A 20,460-nucleotide genomic window follows, 5' to 3' on the forward strand; every position below is an offset into this window, starting at 1 on the left:
AGCGGAGTCGTGGAACAGAAGGGGAGAGAAAGCGAGGGTGAAAAACGCCGTGACGGGGGTGGGCGAGGCGGAAACGCGAGCCATAAATAAGCATCGGGGAAAAAGCGTAATCCCTTATCGTTTGTGTATTCTGTAGCGGCGTCTAACAATAAAGGAAAAGTTTCTTCGTTCTTCGTTTCCCGCTGTCGCCCGCCTACGCCCCTCGCCACCCCTTTCTCGCGCGGAGATCTTCACCGTTCGCCAGCGTCGCGCGCGAGTCGTATGTCGCTACCCCTCGAGGAAGGAGGAAAAAGCGAGCGCAGTCTGTCTCGCCTTCGTTGACAGGAGCAGCGGGACCAGTCGGTGGCGAGAACAGGGTGGCGAAAGAAACGTAGGAAGATTTGAACTGCGCGTTGCCTGCGTATGACGAGAAGGGAACAAGAAATGGAATGATATGCGACGAGGCGGCGAAAGAAAAGGGGGGTAGCGGTGGGATAGTTCGAATTGCGAGCTACGGAGGAGGGGCATGCGGGGCGGAAAAAGAGCACGAGAGAAAAAGAAAGGGGAGAGAGGGTAGGAGAAATCTTTTAGGAGATGCGACCCTTTAAGGACGTATTAAAAATGGCAGGCGGCGGAGAGGCCCGAGGTGCAGCCTGCAGTTTACTGTGGTATAAATTAGACTCGCTGTTCCAGCATAATCTGATATATTAACGAGTCAAACCTTGGCTCTGCGTGCTCTCTTTCTCTTCGTTTCTTTCTTTCTCTCACCCCTTTTGCCGCGACGAGGGAAGAGGACGCGGATAAACGCGGCGCGGTCGGGTGAAGAGAGACCAGGCGAACGAGATGAAGAACGAAGAAGATAAAGAAGGAGGGAGAGCGATGGGGATAGAAAAAAAGGAGAGAGAAAGAGAGAGAGAGGGAAATCAGCGAGGGCTTGCGAGGGGTGGGAGGGAAGCCCGCGGGATGTATCGTCGATTTTTACTTGCTTAGTATCTCGGTTATAGTCTCGCAGTTTTTACGGTCCGACGATCTCGCCGGGCTTAACGCCGTAATTGAAATTGTGGCCTTGCTTATCGGGCTGTCGTAACGCTGAGAAATGGATCTTTATTAGGGAGCCGCGCGCAGAAGTGGTGAGCTGAAGAGCGCTGAGAAATTCGAGGGGGCGAGCGGGGAGCGAGAAAGGGAGAAACAGCAATAAGGATTAAGATAAAGGGGTTGGGACTAAAAGGGAGGGCTTCGACAGAAACAAAATGATATCGAATACGTGGCGCGGCCCGCGGGAGGGGAATCGACACTGGCGAAGACTTAAATACTTCGGTTTACAGCCTCGAGCGCGGTCCGCAACGCGTGTTCGTGGGCGTCCCGTTCCTGCGCGCGGAACATCGGGATCCTTAAGGATCGAGAGAGACTTTTGAAATAGAATCCCGTACGAACGAGACACCGGACACCGTCGCGACACGGCTGTGGGGTGGAAAAATCGAGGGTAAAAAACCGTTTTCGTTAATTAATTTTCTTGCTCGAGAGAGAAGATCGTGGACAGGATAACGCGAGTCAAGCAAAGTTAACAGCTTGTTAAGCTAATTGCTCGAATTCGTTGATAGCGAGCATAGAAATGGTGGTGGAGTGTCTAGGTATCTCCAGTTGTTGCGTTCGTGAGCGCGATCAGCTCGTTACACGTAAAATTACTTTTTAATAAGGTTACTACGCCCGCTTATGCAGCGCCGTGGTAAACGAAAACGCGTCTGTGGAACGACCGTGAACCAACACCCGGGCAGCACCCCGGTTCACGTGTATAATTAACATTCTAGCATTGGCTAGATGCGAAGAAGGTCGCGTCTAATTAGAGGCGTTGTGAAATCCAACGGAATAATCATTATTATTTCACACAAAGCGGGCGTAATTACCGGGGTGCCCCGTAAACAGATTATATCGAGGCCGGAGGAATTTATTTTCGAACCGGTGGAACGCTGCCGCTGCCGGTGAATGGTGATGAAGATTGCGTAAAAGCGTGACGCTCGCTAGTAATGAGAAAGAAGCCGCCTCATTATGATTTATTTGTCGCGGTCAATTAGAGCGGGCCCGTTCGCCGCTTGCCGTTGCCCAGGCGAACGCCCGACGAGGAAGAAGAAGAGGAGGAAGGCGATGAAGGAATTACGTGGACTCTCGTAAAACAGCTTAACGGTCCCTCGGGAGAGTATCGAGTGCGGGTTAAGTGGGTAAAAAAATTGCTACGCCTGAACGGAGAGACGCGTTTTTCTCCGGTCGCCTCTGATAATTCGTCGAGGCATTGGTTGCCTCGACCTTCCCTAGTGCGCTTCTTGCCCCTGTGGCCCCCTCGCGATTAACTCCGCTCCTCAAATCAGATCTCGCTAGAATCGTACCCAGCCGATCGCGGTTTAATCGCATCGGTAACAATGGTAATCATAACCGTGATCGTATCCCGTCGCCTTGTAATCGCGATTGTAATTTTACTCGCCGGTAATGTACCGCGCGTATCGAACAAATACAGGTTTCATAGATACACGCGTTCGAGCGTGCGACATAATCGTTACACCGTAACGTGTTTGTCGCGTATTTAACGCACGGCTGATAATAACAATCGCCAACATTGCGCGGCGGTAATCACGGTCGGCGTGAATTCGAAATTTCGAAACGGACGCCGCTTCGCCGTTGGACGCGCCCCGTTCCTCCTCCGTGAACAAGAAAAATTCCTTTGTGACGGTATTAATAATTTAGCGGGAGAATAATGATCCGGGCGTCCCAGTCTCTCGCCTGTATCCCCGTATCAGCTTCATAGATCGTTAGGTATAACTTGTCCCTAATTATAAGTCTCATTAATGAAGATTGATTTCGAATTCAACGCTCGTAATAAACACCGATTCAGCGTACAGCGGGTAATCACGGAATGCCTGACGTACAGCGGGCTATTAATTCTTATTAGAAATCGTTACAGCCGGGCGTCTTCCGTCCCGTCGCAAAGCACAATTTGCTAATCACGAAATACCGCCAGCCATCGATCCGCGATGAAATCGTTTCTCACGGTTAATACAATTCTCACGACTCTTAAAAGATGCACTCTCGAACCTGTACATCCACTCGTACGTACGTGTGTACATGTTCGACGAAATCCAAACCGTGGACCATGACTCTGCGATCGTTGCCTCGCTGTTAACACGTTACCGGTTCACCGGGACCAATCGATAGTTCGTCTCGGACGAGGAACGAGTAAGAGAAGAAAAGAAAGTACAGAGGACGCGATCCAGGGGAGATTAAAACTAATTGAATTATCAAGGCCACGCGAGAGGGAGGTCGGTACGCGGAATTAAATCCTCGATATTAGAGCTCGCGGACACCGAAAGAAAATTCCCATAGGATCCTGTGAAGGACGATGAGGCAGTGGGTAACGGATCGAGTGGACCAACCGCACGATGTATACCAACCGCGAAGCGAAGCGAACGAAAGAGAGGAGAAAGTGCCTTTGAGAGGATCGCGAGTGACAGAGAGACGATAAAATCAGTCGTTTCTATTCCGTTTGGAGGCGACGCGACGACGACGACGACGACGACGGTGGCGGCGGTGGTAGCGGCGCCGCGACGGGATAACGACCGTGCATTGTCCGGCGTCGTTCGTGTGATTGGTGCGTTCCCGCAGGTGCAACAAGGCACAGAACGCGAAACGTAACGAGAGCCTTTTCGACGAGCCAGTGTTACTTTTATTCCGGCGAACCGGAGCCTCTTACGTATGTATCGTAAGCATCGGCGAGCGCCGCGTAAGCGCACGGAAATACTCGTTAACGTCACTTCTCGTCGCTGTCGTAATTCAAACCGCGCTTCTCTTTCTGGTGTGTCCCCCTATCTTCGCGTACCACACGGCCCGCACTCGTACGCATTCCCTGGCCGAACCAACCACCCCGGCGATCGTTTTGCGTGCTACCGGCGCGAACGGATAACGAAACAGCGGCCAACCGACCGTGCGCGGGTAAAACATTCCACGCCATTTACATACACCCCTTTTTACGCCACCTGCATTTGCCAGTTATCCTATTAACCTGACTCGCCTGGCGCACCGTTCTCCGCCAACACTGTTCGGCCTTTGTTAATCTACTCTATCTTCGACGCAAACAGAGGAGCGTCCGAATAGTTCGCGTTCTACGCTCGCGAGCGTAGAACGCGGAACCGGCTAATACAGATTTTCCCGCTGGAAACCTATTTGTCATGCACCGCCATTTATTTGCGCGTAAAACGTAACGTTACCCACTGCGAATTGAATCGCTTGGCGACGTAGAAACATTCATTTGTCCCATCGTTTCCTTTTTTTTTTTTTAATATCGTATCGTTCAATCTTTCGAATGCCCAGGAAAATGAACGAACGTCAGCGTCCTCCTCTGCGTGTATTACGATCGGAAGAATGAAACGGGCGAATTCACCGCTTGGAAGGGGGACGCACGGACTCCACGGTCGCGTCTCTCGTATAAAGTCTTCTCGGATACCGAAAACGTCCCTTTGCATCGGCTTTACGCGCGCATTGAAATAAGTGCGTACTTGTCGCACGGAAATCCTCGTTAACGTCAATTCTCGTCGGCGTTGTAATTCAGGGAACGTGTCACCGTCTCTCCTCTCCCGGCTCCTTCTCGTTCCCTTCGCCGCGGCGCTCCTCCGCCAGCGGCCTTTTTCTTCTTCATTTCTTTCTTTTTTTTCTGTCACGTACCCATTGCCGGGCACACACCGTGTTCGCCTGTGTTCCCATTTCGATCGTTCCGTTCCTTTTTATTTTCGCTTCTCACCGTCTCGCGGCCGCAACCGTGAATCCACCAACGATGACGCGGACGCTCGTACAGGTTGCTACGCTCGCGCGACTTACCGCTTGTAAATATAAGCTGACCGATATAACGAGCGTGGCGAACGCGGCCAGCAGCCACGGCAGTGGACGTTGAAACAATGGCGAGGATATTTTCTGCTCGGACCGAACGCCAGTTTTCCCGCGTACAGAGGCGTCGTTGGTCCCTTTAACCTCTTTGGAGCGAGAAAAAAAAAAAAAAAAAAAAAAAATGTAACCCACGCGAATTGAGTGGTATCGTTCGCACTCTAGATTCCTCAGAGCGGTGCTATTATTAGCGAGTCCGCGATTGAGATACACCATCGAAAGCATCGAAGATTGGCCAGCGTGGAATGCAAGACAAAGATTGCCAAACGATCCCGGCACGATTCAGTTTCCTTGCTCCATTAACCGGTTGGTGCAATACGCATACCGTAAATTCGAGAGAGATACGACGGGCTGGCCGATATCGTCGTGCTTCCTCGCGCCGGATGAAATTTTCTTCGGAGCCGATCCACCTCGAGGGATAATGGCGGCGTTCGACCGGCGTTGCAACGCGCTCGATCGAGGACGGCAGCGGTGTTTCGATCGAGGCGAAAAGAAAGTGGTGGTTTTTCTTGTTTCTCGCATTTTTTTACGGGTCTCGAGTGTCAGAACGAACAAGCGGGATTTGCACGCGGACCTCCGTGCAGGTAGCAATCGGCTTATTTCCAATCGATTCGGTCCGCGGCGAGTTTCTTCCTCCCTACTCTCTACCCCTCTCTTTCTCTCGCTTTTGCTTCCTTCCACGTAGCCCCGCTATACCTGTTCTCTTCATCTACCATTCACGTGCACCTCCACTCCTTTTTTTCCACCATTTCGCCGCACTCCGCGTCCTTCTCGCGCGTCCAATGCCTCTCGTTGATCTCGTTCCTCCTTGATTCTTGCCGCGTCGACAGCCGTGGCCGTGCAACCGATTTTCCGTAGAACAGCGTCCAGAGCTCGAAAAAAAAGAGAAATCTAAACGCCTCGCTATAATCTCACCGACACACGGGGAAACGTTAACTCCACTCTCGCAGTTACGAAGTAGATTAATGCGGTCGGCGCAGGCAAATTTAGTAGAACGGGATACATACCGTGTCTGATCATGGGCGACTAATTTCCCTTTCAGTAGCACTGAACGCAGTCGCATGCATCGCTACGGTATAACCTGCCCCTCAGTCTGATCATGCACGACTAATTTCCCTTTCTGCGAGGCTAAACGCAATCGCGTGCATCCTCTGATAAATAAATAATCTAATTTATTCATCGCGATTCTTTCTTATTACATGCAACTTTTACTCGTCGTTGCGCTGGTCATTCGTAGTCCTCGTGCCCTTTCAGGCCAATTCCGAATGAAACAGCCAATTTTCCGATCGTATCGCTGGACACTTCATTATACGGAACGTCCCACGTAAGAACAAAATGGCGCCATTAAGTCGAACTCGATTCGAACGTTCGCCAGGGTACAACTTCAACGACGCCAAGACTACAAGTCCATCGTCCATATCCGAATTTTCTTTCTACTCGAGGCACGGATCAACCACCCCGTCGGCACTTCGTCCGCGAGGCGGAACGAGGACGAGGAACTGGGTCCCTTTCTGGCCTGTATCGAGAATCGCCGCGTAAAAGGGAAAACCGACGGTGGAGATTGCGCGGCGGTATATATTTGTACGCCGTAATTGGACGTGAACGAGGATCGTGCGGTGAAATTCATCGGGTCGAGTTTGCGTGGCCGGGTGTACTATCCCCGAGGACCTATTAGTATACGATTAGAAGAAGGGACCAATGGGGTCACACGCGTACACAGGACGGCCGGACGCGTTCCGCGAGCCTCTTTACAGACGTTTTCCTCGTATCGAGATAAGGAGAAATCGAGTTTCCGCCCCTTGTAACAGCGAGCCACTTACCTCGGAACGAGTGGACCCTCGAAAACGAGCGTACGCGTCGCGCACGAACGATCCGGGACGAGTAGATAACTCGAATGGTACCGGGGGTATGTAAAGCGGGGCCGGTGAACGGAGGACTCGCGTGCAGACGGAATTTATACCGGCGAGCAGATAAGAGGCGAATCTGCGGATACTCGCCGGGACGATCCTCGGCCGTGGCTTTCGCGGGAGCGTATACCACGCGCGAATGCTCGTGTCTGCCTCCTCGGTTAACGATAAAGTAACCGCAGCCCCGTCGAATCGGAAAACGAATTTTATCCGCGCAGAAAATTGTTCTATCTAAAAACGTTAATTCCGCCGGGCAGCGATATTCCTCGCCGCCGCACGTCCGCCCATAAAGAACGATCCTCCCGATGAACTCCGCCGAGATAAAGCTTCGACAGAGGCCCTCTCTATTTCGGAATGCCTCGCCTCTCTTGCCTCCTTTTCGGTCGACGCCTATTCAATTTGCAGTCCCGAGACGCGCGTATACCGCTCGAACGATCTCCCGCTCCGATAAGAGGATCGCACTCATAACCGAGCCGTATTATTGTCAAAAAGCTAATCTTCCAAACCAAGCGTGCTAAAGATTTTATTTTCAACTTTTCACTCTCGAGTTCTGCACTTTGGTTACGTTTCGAGAGGGAAGATTTGTCCGATTATCCTCGCCATTATTATTACCGGGGTAACAATAAAATCTTATCTCGAATCTGATCGGATCGTGCCGTTTTCAACGTCTCCGCGAAAGTCGAGTCCATCGCGCGGTGTCGCGGGCTACGAGATCGTCGAGCGAGCGACGTCGCGGGTAGAATGGTCGGCGCAACAAAGCCAGCGGCTCAGGAGGCGTGCAGAGGTGTGGGTGCCGGCGATCGGGCCCCGGTGACGAGCCACGGAAAAAGGAGCAACGGGGAGCACGGTGCGCCAGCCAGCGTACTTCTGCTTATTCCGAGAAACGGCTCCATTAACGAAATGGCCGGACAAACGAAACCGAACGCGCGCAATGCGCGCGGTCCACGGGCCCCTGGTGTATCGCTAGAGCGATCGACTACCTCTCTTACAGGCGGCCCCGAGAAACAGAGAAAGTGAGTTAAGAGTGGCTGGAGATGCTGCGATGCCTGTGGATTCCGCCGTCAAGGCGGTCAGGCCTCTTTGAAGGAAGGTTGCGTGCGTTCGTCCGCTGCACCAGCCAGCCAAGAATTTTATTGTCCACCGTTCGTTTCTCACTATTTTGACGAAGAACACCTCTGTCGCCACCAGCGAGAGAACGATCGTTGCGAAGATCGTTCGGTTTTTGGGTGAGCGAGATTCGATGCATGGCACACGCTTTACCACTGCACAGGCTCGCGTTTCCTCCCGATTCTCGTTAACGCGAGGCGAACGGCCGCGGCAGTAAACGCGAGAACACTCGTTCCAGGCTGGTCTTCTTGGTTTTCGCACGTTTTTCTGCTCCGCGAAGGATACCCGCCGCCCTCTACAAGACGTGCAATTCTCCTGCTTCCGAGTGAGCGTTATACGCGTTCTGCTTACGCGTTTAACAGACATCCCGGCCAAGGTACATCGCGAGGAACGTTAAGCCGGCTATTAAAAGCGCGATAGACCGTAATACCCGTAGTTAAACCGAACGTGGCCGGCTCACTGCGTTTAGCAGGAATTGCGAAAGTTACGGGCGTTATTATCCATCCGCTTCCACGGACGATCTTTTTCTATCGAGCTGCGCCCCGCGATGCTACGCGGCGTCGATAAAAGCTATTTTACTTCTTAATCCTGGATACTGTAATTTTCCACGGCTGGCAGGGAGAGAACGGGTTGCGGTCGGGAGAGGGGGAGTAGCAGTCGGGAGACCTCTTTAGCGGACCCTATTGGACAGTGCACGCTGGACGCAGCAGCCGTCGTGGCTGGGGAATGCAACCCCCTCGCGTTTTCCCGCAGTTACTTTTAAAACTCATTTTTCCCTATTACGCTTTCCCGACGTTTTCCAAATCGAGTTTCATCGTCCGCCGATACGTGCAGTTACAAAGGGCTACGTACAGCCGCGGAAAGTCGACGCGCAGCCTCGTACAGATTTCGAACTGCTATTAACGAGAGGCGAATAGAATTGTCCGCGTAAAAGCGTGGGAATTATAGAAGTTCGCAGATCGCGATGATAAATTTCGCGCAAATGAAACTGTAATCGTCCTCGCCTTGATCTCGTCTCGTTCGAGGCGAACGGAAGTTGTCGAGGCGGTCGACGAGAGGGCAGAAGGAATCCGTAGAGAATGACAGCGACGAGATGACGCGTCTCCGTTGTAGAGGGACGAAAATCGTAGATCGACTTTTACATGGCTGCCGGTGGGAATGGAGGGGAGAAAAAAAATCTGTCCTCATGCATTTTACATGAGGGAACGGTTTTGTCAATACCGTTGTTGTGATCGAAAATGGCTCCTGGAAGATACGATTTGAATAAGAGGGCCGTGGGGACGGGGTCGTCGTGTCGAACTTGAATCAGCCCGACTGTAACGAATAAATTGCTCGCATTACGAGCGTCGCCAGCGATCCGACGATCCTATACGTATGACTACGGAATAGACCAACTTTTGCTCCCGCCGCACTTTGTACGCCGATTTATTTGAGACGCTCCCGTCACTCGCCGGAATCCATAATGCATATACCGATTCCCGCGGCCTCCGCGTAATCGTACAGGGAAGAAATATAAGGGAAAGTATTTCGAGCGGACTCCATCGACCGCGGTAGACGTTACATCCGCGCGACAAATGCGTTCAACTTTCCACAGACTTCTTAACTCACCGCCGGGCTCAATGTAGCGTTCGTAATAAATTTCCTCCTTTATCATGCGACCCGATATCCTGGTCCGCGTGCCTCGGTCCACGCTCCCTCGAATACGCGGCGCGGAGCCTCGTCGCGAAACGAAACTGGTCCAGTGTCGCGAGGTTCGACCGCAATTACCAGCCAACAATGACAATTGTTAAAGTCCCTGGCAGTAGGTCGCGCAACCGAGCTCCCTCGGTTGCTGCCGCATTAAAGACGAAGAAAAGGAAAAAGGGGCTTGCGTTTTTACAATCGCGCTGCCCTCGCGACTGTTGCCAACAATTATCGTACATCCGGTGCTTAGACGCCGCGGCGTTTAAGGGTGCGCATCGCGGCCGAATGGGAGCAAGCGTAACGGTGGAAATAAGAATGCATTTCAGTTTGCGCGGCCAATTACAAAACGGCTAAGAGCACCGCGGGTAGCCCGCCCGTTTATTCACGGAAATATACACCCGACCGTTTTGCATACCACTCGTACCAGCGACTTTTTTTTTGTTCATTCTCCACCACTCCCCCCGGCACCCCCAGTTTTTAAATTCTTTTTACCTATTCGAATGCAAATCAGTCGCGGGACGCCATTTTTCGAGTTCTCGCTCGCGAGAACGATACAACCGTGACTATCAGCGACGCACGAACGCGTGTACTTGCACCGTCGTGAGTCATACCCCTATCAGATGACACCGCTGCGCCTTAGTTTGATAAACGCATGCGACGCACAGGCAGAGAAAAGCCTTACTCAACCGACAATTCAACCCTGGACATGACAGATAATGGCTATATCCGTGCCGGAGGAGCGTTCCTGCGAGTCGACCGATAATTGCATCTTTCTACTATGCATTCGCGTGACCGCCGGCTCGTTATCGATGCACGTACGATCGCGAGCAGCAGCGTGTTACGCGTACCCCGGATTGTCTATTTTATTCCCACCAACAATTTGCAATCGTAACCTATCCCATTCGCGGATGGTTACATTTAGAGCCGACCTGAATATGGATACGACCATACGCAGCGGCATTTTCACGCTCGATATCCGCGCTTGTGTACACGCTGGTTTTTTGACGCATCGCGCGAATAATACAGAAGTCCCCGAAAATTTCAAACGACAGGCCCGCCCGCTGCTCCCAGAGACGCTGCTCGGTCCATTTCCCGCGCGAGGAGTAACGACGCCACTTTTCCGACCGATAAATTCCTCCGCGACGCGGTAATATTTCCAGCGGTTAATTCGGCTACAAAAGCCAAGCAGGCTATATATATTCTTCCCCCGCTGGAGGGTGCCAGGGGTGTCGCGACACGAAGGGCCAGGTATTTACCGCGAGCATCTACTCGTGTTTATGAAACGCGGTGAACGGGACAGACGCGCGATTTAACATCGGCTGGTTGATTAGCATGCGAGAAGTAACAGACTGTGGAACGCGACGCGTCGGGTCCGCGGTCGAGGCGTTGAATGATCGCCCGCTCAGAAAAACCGTGTCAGCTCGGACGTGAACGATTTTAGCATAAGAATACCGAGGGCTCTCTGCGGCGCGCGAGTACCGCGGACGATGGTCCGGCTTGTATTTGTACGCTCATTGTCCGGCCCCGGATGCTAACACGGGGAACCCGGCCAGAAGAAAAATAGACGGCGTCGCCGGTCCCGTGAACTACGTCGTGATCGAGTGCAGTTACGACACCCCGGACGGCGCATTTGTATTCGAATAAACACGGGCGTGGGAGGTGAGAGACTGAATAATAACTGTGGATAACGTCTCGCTGTCAGAGGTGCCTCGCCGGCCGGTTAAACGGCTACTTTCGCGTCTTCATCCGCGGAAAGTAATTGCCAGAGACACAAAGGGTGTCCCGCTCGAGCGATCGGGTGTAACGCGAAATTAAACGGCAACGACGCCGATTAAGGCGGCCTCCGTTCGCAGCAGAGGTGTGGTATCGCGTGCGCCTGGGTCCACGAAGCATCCCGTAAGAAACGCCTGTCACCCCGTCGCGACGATGTCTTTATAAATATTCAAACGAGGGGATCCGTACCATTACTCGTTTTCCCATCGCGACGCGATCAACGACCGTCCCCCGATAGAAAGGTGGCCGCGAAACAAACCTGTCCCGGTGGCTGATGGAAATTACCGCGGTCGTAAACGACACGCGCGATTTCCGATGATTGCCAACGACAGACCCGTGGCGGACTCTTCGCGGGCCAATTTAATATGCGAACGAGCGGGGCGCGTACTCCACGGATCCCGACGGTGGCATAAAGTGATCCGCGGCTGTATCCAACACGGTAACGGGGTGCAGTCTGTTCCGTCGACTGACAGGTGAGGCTACATTCAATTTTTGTAATCGAGCCCGGGAGGCCTCTATCTTTCCAACCCTCGACGCCAGGCGCCGTTTCCTACCGCCGCCCACCCTTTACCCCCGTCCTCCTCTCTCCCTTTCTCCGGCGGCGGCGTGGATTCGGCAGTTTCGACTCCCCCTTTTGTGCCTGACAGTTAAACCGCAGCCATTATTCTCCCTCTTTCTCTTGGCAAGTCCGCGGCCACCCTTTTCTACCCGATTTGTTCTTTGTAACCTTTTCTCCGGGCAGCAGCGGAGCCCGATAGGTCCGGTCGTGCGCTTCGATAGCGGTAGATAACCGACACGAGCAAGGTACGGAGAGAGCGAAGCACCAATTAGGAATTAGATTTCTCCTGGATGCCGGATCTCTTTATTTGCTCTCTTGGCGTGCCTCTATGTTACCCGCTGCGATCTCCGCGGCTGTACGAGGCGGCCGCGTACGTGTGCCCGTTTATTCGGTACACGGGGGCTTCTCCTCGTGTACACCCCTCGGTTGGTACGTGTCCCGCGAGCGCAACGAGTCCAAGTACACGCGTACAGACAGAGAGACCGAGAGGCCAGCTCTAATGAACGCTGAAAATTAGCCGCTATCTATTCATCTGGCTGGTAGCTGCGTCCTGCCGCGAAGGAACGAGCAACTCCCCCTCGCCAACCCCTTTCGAGAGGAGGGTGAGAGGGGGGCAAACCGAGAGGGAGAACAGAGAAAAAGAAGAACTCGCGAGTCGGCAGGACTATGCGAAAGCTACTGCCTTCTGTCGTGTTACGTCCTACGTGCCGGGTTACCTCCATCGGGATTTAATTCGATCGTCCGTTCGAGCAGACGGTGAAACTTCAACGAGAATCGCTCGTACTGCGAGAGCTACTAATGAAATTAATTCAGCCTGTATTAGAACGAATAACTTCGTTTCGATATTCAGCACGACCCTCCGCGCTGCCAGCCGAATAACGATCCCGGGGGGTTGTTGTTAAAAATCGCGCGGGCGAGCGTTCGCGGCGGCGAACGCGAGCGCGCCTCTGCGCCGCGCGATATTGGATTTCATTTATCCGCGCTGAAAGGAGTAACAACAAGTCCGGGAAGAGGCTACGTAAAAAGGAGGAAAAAAAAGAGGGGAAAAAACGAACGAGCTTCATCCCGCGGAAAATACGAGCGACAGACGGAAATACGGCGTAAGGAGCCTTGGATTACGCGGCTACGAGTGGGCCGGGACGGAGAAAGCGGGCTTCGTCAGAGACAACAGTTTTACGAGGTAAAACCGCATGCACGGGATGATATAAAACACCGCTTCCAGAGAGCCTATGCTACTTCGAGCCCCTCGATAGGGAAGAGCGTGGCTAAAAGCGGAATGTCGTTCAGCGACATAACTCTAGGAAAATTTGTTGCCCGATGAGAATGTTTTTGCGTTTCACCTTCTTGTCTGTCGCGCGGAATGGAGAGTAACGCCGCTCGTACGTTATCCGCTCGCGCGGGCAATATTATTACTTATTTATCGCGTCGGACGCCCACGCTGGCCTCGCGTTCCTCCGACGCGACGCGCATCCCCGTTCGACTTTTCGCTCGCGATTGTTTCGCGCGAAAATTAATTCCTACGCGTATGAAATTAATACCCTGGTGTTGTAACGAGCGATCACGTGAAATTCGCCACGCGCCAGGCAAATCGAACGGGCCATCCGAGGAACCAGGTCGATATTTCTTTCCGCAGCGGTCGTCGATGTTCGCGAGGCACGATCGAACGTGCAGATTCTATTATCGCAGGAGCAGGGACCACGCAGCCGTGGCCAGAGCGTCCGCCTGGCCACTGGCTCGCTGCTCCTGCCTGGTCGAGCAGAGTTGGTCAATCGGGATCTCTCTTGGATTACGCTTTACACGGATCCAATCCCCCGTTCCCTGCCCTTCCTACCTAATTAAACGGAACTAATACCGACGCTGCATGTATTCACTGAAAACGCCTATAGAACGAACGCGCACCCACACTTACTCGCGGAAATTGACTCGCGTTCATTCCGTTCCCGCGCGTTCATCGGGGCCGCTGGATAAGACAAAGTGAAAGAAACTTGTAACCCATAATCGTTCTCGACGCTTGTTTCGCTTTGCACCGCGTCTAAATTGGATCGCGTCGCTTTTCGTTCAGCATCAACTTTTCAACAATAATTAATCGTACGTGTTATCGAACGATTATTCGAAGGTATTTCGCTTCGTTTTGAGTTTGTTTGTTTTCATCTAGAATCAGGTGTCGCCCGTTACGAGACAATACGGGGCAGCTCGTACGGTAGTTGCACGATTATTAATGAAGCAGAAGCAGACGCGTTCGTCTGTCATCTATTATAAGGCCGAACGTTTGACATTAGCTTTATTAAATAAAATCGCATCAAGAGGATCGTACACAACGGGGTTAATTGAATGATTGGTCCCGGTATACCCGGGTCAGGTCGCATCGTATTTTCCTACCGCGTGTATCGCACTCGTCTCTATTCGAACGTACACGTATACAACGCGCGCGGCCACGATAGTCTTTCGATTGTGCCTATTCACGCTCGTACGTGTAACTCGGCACAGACGATAGGGCTAGCACAATTCCATTCATACACGGTAAAACACTTTGGTGTATTTCGTTTGACGCAGTTTGCGCATTAGTAATGCAAATTCCACGGTATTTCGCCTTCCGCGAGCGGCTCCGCCGTCATGGATTTCCAGAGATAGCACTTGACCGCGGACCTTTTTCGGCGGGCACCAAGAGGGATGGAAATTCGGCGGTGGCATCAACGGCTGCGTTAATTTCGATCCGTCGACATAAGTGGAAACGAATTACGCGAACGCAGCGCGCATTGGTACATCGTCCGGGAAATTGGATCACGTTTTACGAACGTACCAATTTCATCGACGATCGAACATCCTTCGAATATTTGTCCCCGTTGAAGACGGAACGTTTGACGATCTTGCTCCCTGTGTTTTCCTTCTTTTTCTTTTTTTTTTTTTTTAGGTCCCCTCTCCCTCTTCCCTATTCTCTAACGTTACGTGCCATTAACTTTTAATGCGCGCGGATTATCGGCAAAAAGTCAGCTGTTACCAGACGTTCCGTATCGGCCCGTTAGGAATGTACATTTTTGCCACGTCGAACGGCGACGTTGGTTAATGTAAAACGCCTCCTACTTTTTAGCTGACGGAACGGAGGAACGGCGCGTAATCATCAAGGCCATTATCGAATAGATTTTTTTTCTCCCCGGGCCCGTAGCAACTTTACGATCGTTTTTAATCGCAAGATGGATCATCCAATTCTCGTTTTTGCCCGGCACGAAGAAACCACCGACGAGACAAAGCCCGGCGTTAATCCAATTTTCGTTGTTGCTTCCATTACTCTGTAACGTCGTAACATTTTCAGGTATCGCATAACTCGCTTTTTTTTTCTTCGCCGTTCGATCGTTACGGAACCCGTTTACCTTTTTTTCGACGGTTGCTTTTTATTGCCAAAATTGCCGGAGTTGGAACGGATATTGTCCAACGAGAGAGAAAGGCAGAAAGGGAGAGAGAAGAAATGCACTTTTGATGCGCAAGCAAAACGCGGCATTAATTGTTCTCGTCATTCGACACCGCGACGGCAGAAAAAGGGTTGTTCGTGTTCGTTCGCGATGCACTTGCTCATAACAGAGACGCAGCGTTGATTGCCTCATGTATAAATGTACGCGGCTAGGCGGGGGAACGTTATTCGCCGATTAGACGCACTCGAACCTTTTAATTGGACACCCAGCGTTAAAGAGCAGCCAGTTTTCATTACGGTAACGAGTAAAAAATGGCGGGTGGTAATCCGCCGGCGGTTCTTAGCGAGCCGCGAGGGAAGTCAAATGAAATTCCTGAGAAAGAATTAATTACGTTGGTATTGCGGCGTCGCGTCGAGTCGAGCCGAGTCGAGTCGAGTCGCGTCGCGTCGCGTCGCATCGCGTCGATGGGCAACGTTCTTCGGGGCGAAAGTATTTTCCACGGATCAATAGAATCCGGCTGAATTGCATTGGATTCGAGCAAAATGCTAATAATGCCGACGTCGCATTGTTCGACCGACACGTAGGAATGATTCACCGATACGGCACAGACGACAATGCCTTTTTTAATATCGGTTCGCGAGGCGCGACTGTTACACTCGCGGAATTATTCTAATGTGGGCTTCTGAAGTATCTAGTTACCAGCCGGTGTAGTGACCTCTTCCCATCCGTGCGTACCTCTGAATAGGATCTTCATTTCATTAAACTCGCGTTTCTGCCGCGCGCAGTTACGCCTTTTCCTCTACCCGGTAATGCGCTCCACGACCGGAGCCACGGTAATAAAATTCCGCGAAACGCACCGCGCGCGCTGTTCGAACCTTTTAAATGCAACGATCGCGGACCGCGGAAAGTGACCATTGGAACGCGATCACGCGGCCCGTACACTTTCGATCGGACGTTTCACGAGCGCGTTAAACCCTGCCGATTAGGATCGCGCTCGTGAAAAACGATAAAATCAACTGTTTTTTCCTTGTCCAACCTGGCTAGAGAGGGCATAATGCGAGATTTAATTAAGATACGCGAGTTTCGCGTGAGAGAATTATCATCGTCTGGGTATGCGAGCCGCGAGTCGAAGCGAACTCCGCCAGCTATTTCTGGGAAATCGTTTGCGATTCGTACGTTATCAATTCCGCGACGAAGAGATACAGGTGGGCTCGATTTGCAAATTGACCGCTGCCACGTCGGACGACCACGTCGGACCACCCGATGACTCAGGGTGAAAGGATAGATCGAAGATTATTCTTGGATGACAACACGCGCGACTATCGTCTACCCGGAGATACTCATAGATCGTTCGTTACACACTCGAGACAGCTTCGTAGAAATTATATGGAATCGTTGCACATCGCCGGGAAAGATGGTTGACACATCGAGGAACTAGAACCTGAGACCAGCCGAGTTCTGGGCTCATCCTTTCGTTTCTGCGAGCGTAGAAACATTTATTTCTCGACGAAAACCTTGGCATGCATATCCAGCTGTCACGATTCCCGATCACGATCGTTTCGTCGATTTGAAACAATAAGCTCGCCGGGAGGACGGAGAGGAAGAACGATCCCCCGGCTCTATCTCTGATTATACCCCGTTGAAAATCGCGAAACGTCGCGCACGGCTCGCATGGCACCGGGCATGAGCCTATTATCCATTTATATTATTTTCCAGTGTCGATCGATCGGCCCCATCTAAACAATTACACCTTCTCCCTCGATCCCCTTTTACCGCGTCGCGAAAGGTCACCGTGCGCCGCGGTGAAATAGGCCATTCGACGGCAGCCCCGGTTCGCGTACACGGCCGCCTCTGCAGGGAGCGCAGCGACCGATTCGAAGATAGCGGTTGCCGGACGGTTCACGTCATAATAAAATTAAACTCGTATCTTGGGGATCAAGGGAACGCGATAGCTACCGCGGCGTGACCTCCCGTTCATTGTAAGCGAACACGTATGTCCTCGTACGTCTCTCTTTTTCGCCCACCACCCCCACCGGGGCCACCCTTTTCCGCTGCGCCTCTTCCTTTTTCTGCCTAACCCTTTTAACGTTTCCCCGCTCGCTCTCTCGGCCTCGTTCTCGCCCGTCCTCCTCCCGTGTCTCTTTCTCTCTGTCTCGAATAGTTTTGATTCATGAGAAGGGTGTAACCCGAGCATGCGTGTTAGACGCGCGCGTGTGTGTGCGTGCGTGCACACCTCTCGAGGTGTGTTCCTCCGGCTCCTCTCGGTACACCTCGTTCCCGTTCTCGTTCCCTTCTTCGTCTAGCGTGCTCTTCCTACGGACAAGGCGAAATCCGACACTGCATACCAGTAACTCGACTTCCAACCCGGCGCGCCACCCCCTTTCTTCTCTCGCCTCGTCCCGACACCTACCTCGCCACCCGCCTCCGTACCTTCACCTCCACCCTGGCCTCATCTCCACCACCAGACTCCTCCGCCTTCCGTCCCGGCAACGTGTCTGGTCTCCTACGTGCGCTCGCGAGCGGTCCACGTTTAAACACGTGTCAACATGTCGGTTGACATAGATTTTTCGCCGAGATAGAACCCCGAAAATAAGACGAGAGGCACCGAAACGCACCCGAGAGAACCTCTGATCGACTCCCCGCCATGGGAGCCGGGACGGAGTGTGAGAAAGAGAACGAGCCGTGAGCACGAGGGAGGAGCGGGCCTATCCCGAAACCAGTTTGTACGTTTCGAGGAGGCGCGCACCGTTCTTAAAAAGTACGGCCACTCCGGGCGTCCGTGGATCCCCGTTTAACACCAGGAGGCACACCGTTGCATTGTTCGCCCCGCTCGGCTTTTAGGATCGACCGTATCGCGTTTGTTCCTTAATTGATGCCTCTCTTTTCACGAGCGTTATTAGCTATAACCGTCCATTAGTCCCAGTGACCGGTCGCACGAAACAAAACTATCTCGTATTCGTTCTCGCGAGATTTTCTCATCAGCCTCGTTTCGTTCCGCGTCCAACCTCGTTCGAACGGCGATCCATCGATGGACCGTAGAGAAAACCTTGCCGAATCCTCCTCGCGCGATGATTTCCTCCCCGCGATCGCGAGCCTAGAGCGAAATCAATTTCGCGACGCGAGGCGAAAAATCGAGACGTACGTAACGCGTAACGCGTACGCGGCTCCCAGCCAGGGTGAAAGTTGTGATATATCCGTTATAATTTCGTACGGTCGGCGTATTGCTTCCGTATGTAGGAACCATTTGTTCCGGAAAATGGCGCAATTTTGTCTCCCCTCGCTGCGGGGTAGAACGAGCGCAATACCTCCGTGGATATAATTTAAACAAGGGCTCTTTATGTAACACGGTCTATTTATTTGGGCATACCTACGCTTGTCCGCCGTATACAATGCCAGCGCGGAACGTCACACAATTTCTGTTAAACGTCCCCGGTTCTAATGGACGTGTCGACTCTCGCACGCGCGCGGCTTCGCGGGTGGACGTATTATATTTTGCGGCTTCGGGCAGAGACAATGCTCGATTTAACCGACAATCGCCAATGTATCCAACCGCGGCCAGAATTTTCCACTTTTCCGCGAGCTTTCGACGCTCCCAGTACGCGTTTCGCGTGCAACGAATGCAAAATGTGTGCCCCGTGTTTGCGGAATGTTTGAATCGTTACGGTTTACTTGCAGCTACGCCAATTATGATGAACAACACCGCGCGTGCATAGTTTCGAAAACGGCCACGCGTAAAACACCGAACGCGAGTAACGAGGAATTTGTTGTACTTCAACGATAAAAGTCCCGTCTCTGCTGAGCTCGCGCGTAACCCATCGCCAGGGAGCGCGAGGCGTTTCATTCTGCTTATTAAGTGCATTTCGAGTGGCGGACCACCGACGTGGCGTTCTGGTAGGACAAGAAATTTCAACAATAAAGCCGTGCGCTCTACCCGGCGAGCTGCACTCGCAATTTCATAAATCGTATGCGACTAAATTGCACGGAAACGCCGACACACGAAATCGGCACGTTCGCCCCGGCACAAGTACTTCCTCCTTCTTCGTCCCAACCGAACTGACGTACGAATTTCCTACCGCTCGCCGGACCGAGGCTCTTTCCACCCCTTCCCCCTTTCTTCTACTCCCAAGAGGACCCTCGTCTCGGAAAATTCGATTTCAAGGATTTTCCCGGCGACAGACACGAACACGCGTCCTTCACGTTATAGTGCAGGACGAACGGACACCCTCGTGCAGGTACGAAACCTATCGCACCCCTTCGTCGACGACGATATACGCCTATACGTGTAACGCGCATCCAAAAATATCGAGAGTTTCATTGGCTGGACTATACTTTCACCTGATCGATCGAACAAATTTGTTGTAAATTGAGAAAATTAATATTTATTCGTATGCAACGACTCGTCAAAGGATACGAAGAAATACGCCCCGTGCGACAATTATTTCCACGAATCGAAACGAATTCCCCCCAGTTTAACATACCAGGCCGGCTGACAGCAACAGAAATTAGTTACGCTAACGCAATTTGTCAGAAGAATCGCCGGAACAGAGAAATGACTGTAACCCGCGAGGGAGGTCAAGTATGGTACGCGGTTAGTCGTGTTTCGTTCGCGAGGCAGTGCTCACGCAGCATAACGCGGTCTGCTCTACGCCGCAGAGTATAAGATAAACAATTCCGTGAACGTCGCGCTTTGTTCCGCGCGCGAACATCGATCTACGTGTCGTCGTTCGATTCGTAGCTGCGTGTAACGACAACAGGCGTCAACGTGGCGATTGTTTGTAAAACGTGAAAACGAGACTCACCTACGATCGATGCGTGGCGCAGCAATCTTCAAGGGACGAGACTGGTCACCGGTGGACGGTAAAAAAAGAAAGAAGCACAGAAACGAACGAAGATCCTCGACGGTATCAGGGGTTCCTCCGCTCCTCGAGTGGTCCTTCCCCCGAAAGGGGTGCGTGAGTGCGTGCGTGCGTGCGTGCCTGCCTGCCTGAGGTCCTCTCGCGTGCGGCGTGAGAACTCTTTTTCGGTGTTCGCGAAACGAGGTAAAAAGAAGTCCTCCGTATCCGGGCCCGTTCCCCGCTCGCTGGCTGCTCCTCCACCCCCTTTTTTTCCTCTTTAATTGCCC

General features: G+C 52.4%; 1 protein-coding gene across 1 annotated transcript in view; it reads right to left on the reverse strand.

Moving 5' to 3' along the window:
- Positions 1-20,156, reverse strand: part of LOC143423956 (latrophilin Cirl) — a 344,006-nt gene extending 323,850 nt beyond the window's left edge. Inside the window, exon 1 of the mRNA XM_076895660.1 lies at positions 20,138-20,156. The gene's annotated coding sequence lies outside the window, so the exon portion shown is untranslated. The remainder of the gene's footprint in view (positions 1-20,137) is intronic.
- Positions 20,157-20,460: the final 304 nt, after the last annotated feature.

The sequence above is a fragment of the Xylocopa sonorina genome, chromosome 5 (assembly GCF_050948175.1).
Source record: "Xylocopa sonorina isolate GNS202 chromosome 5, iyXylSono1_principal, whole genome shotgun sequence".
NCBI lineage: Eukaryota > Metazoa > Arthropoda > Insecta > Hymenoptera > Apidae > Xylocopa > Xylocopa sonorina.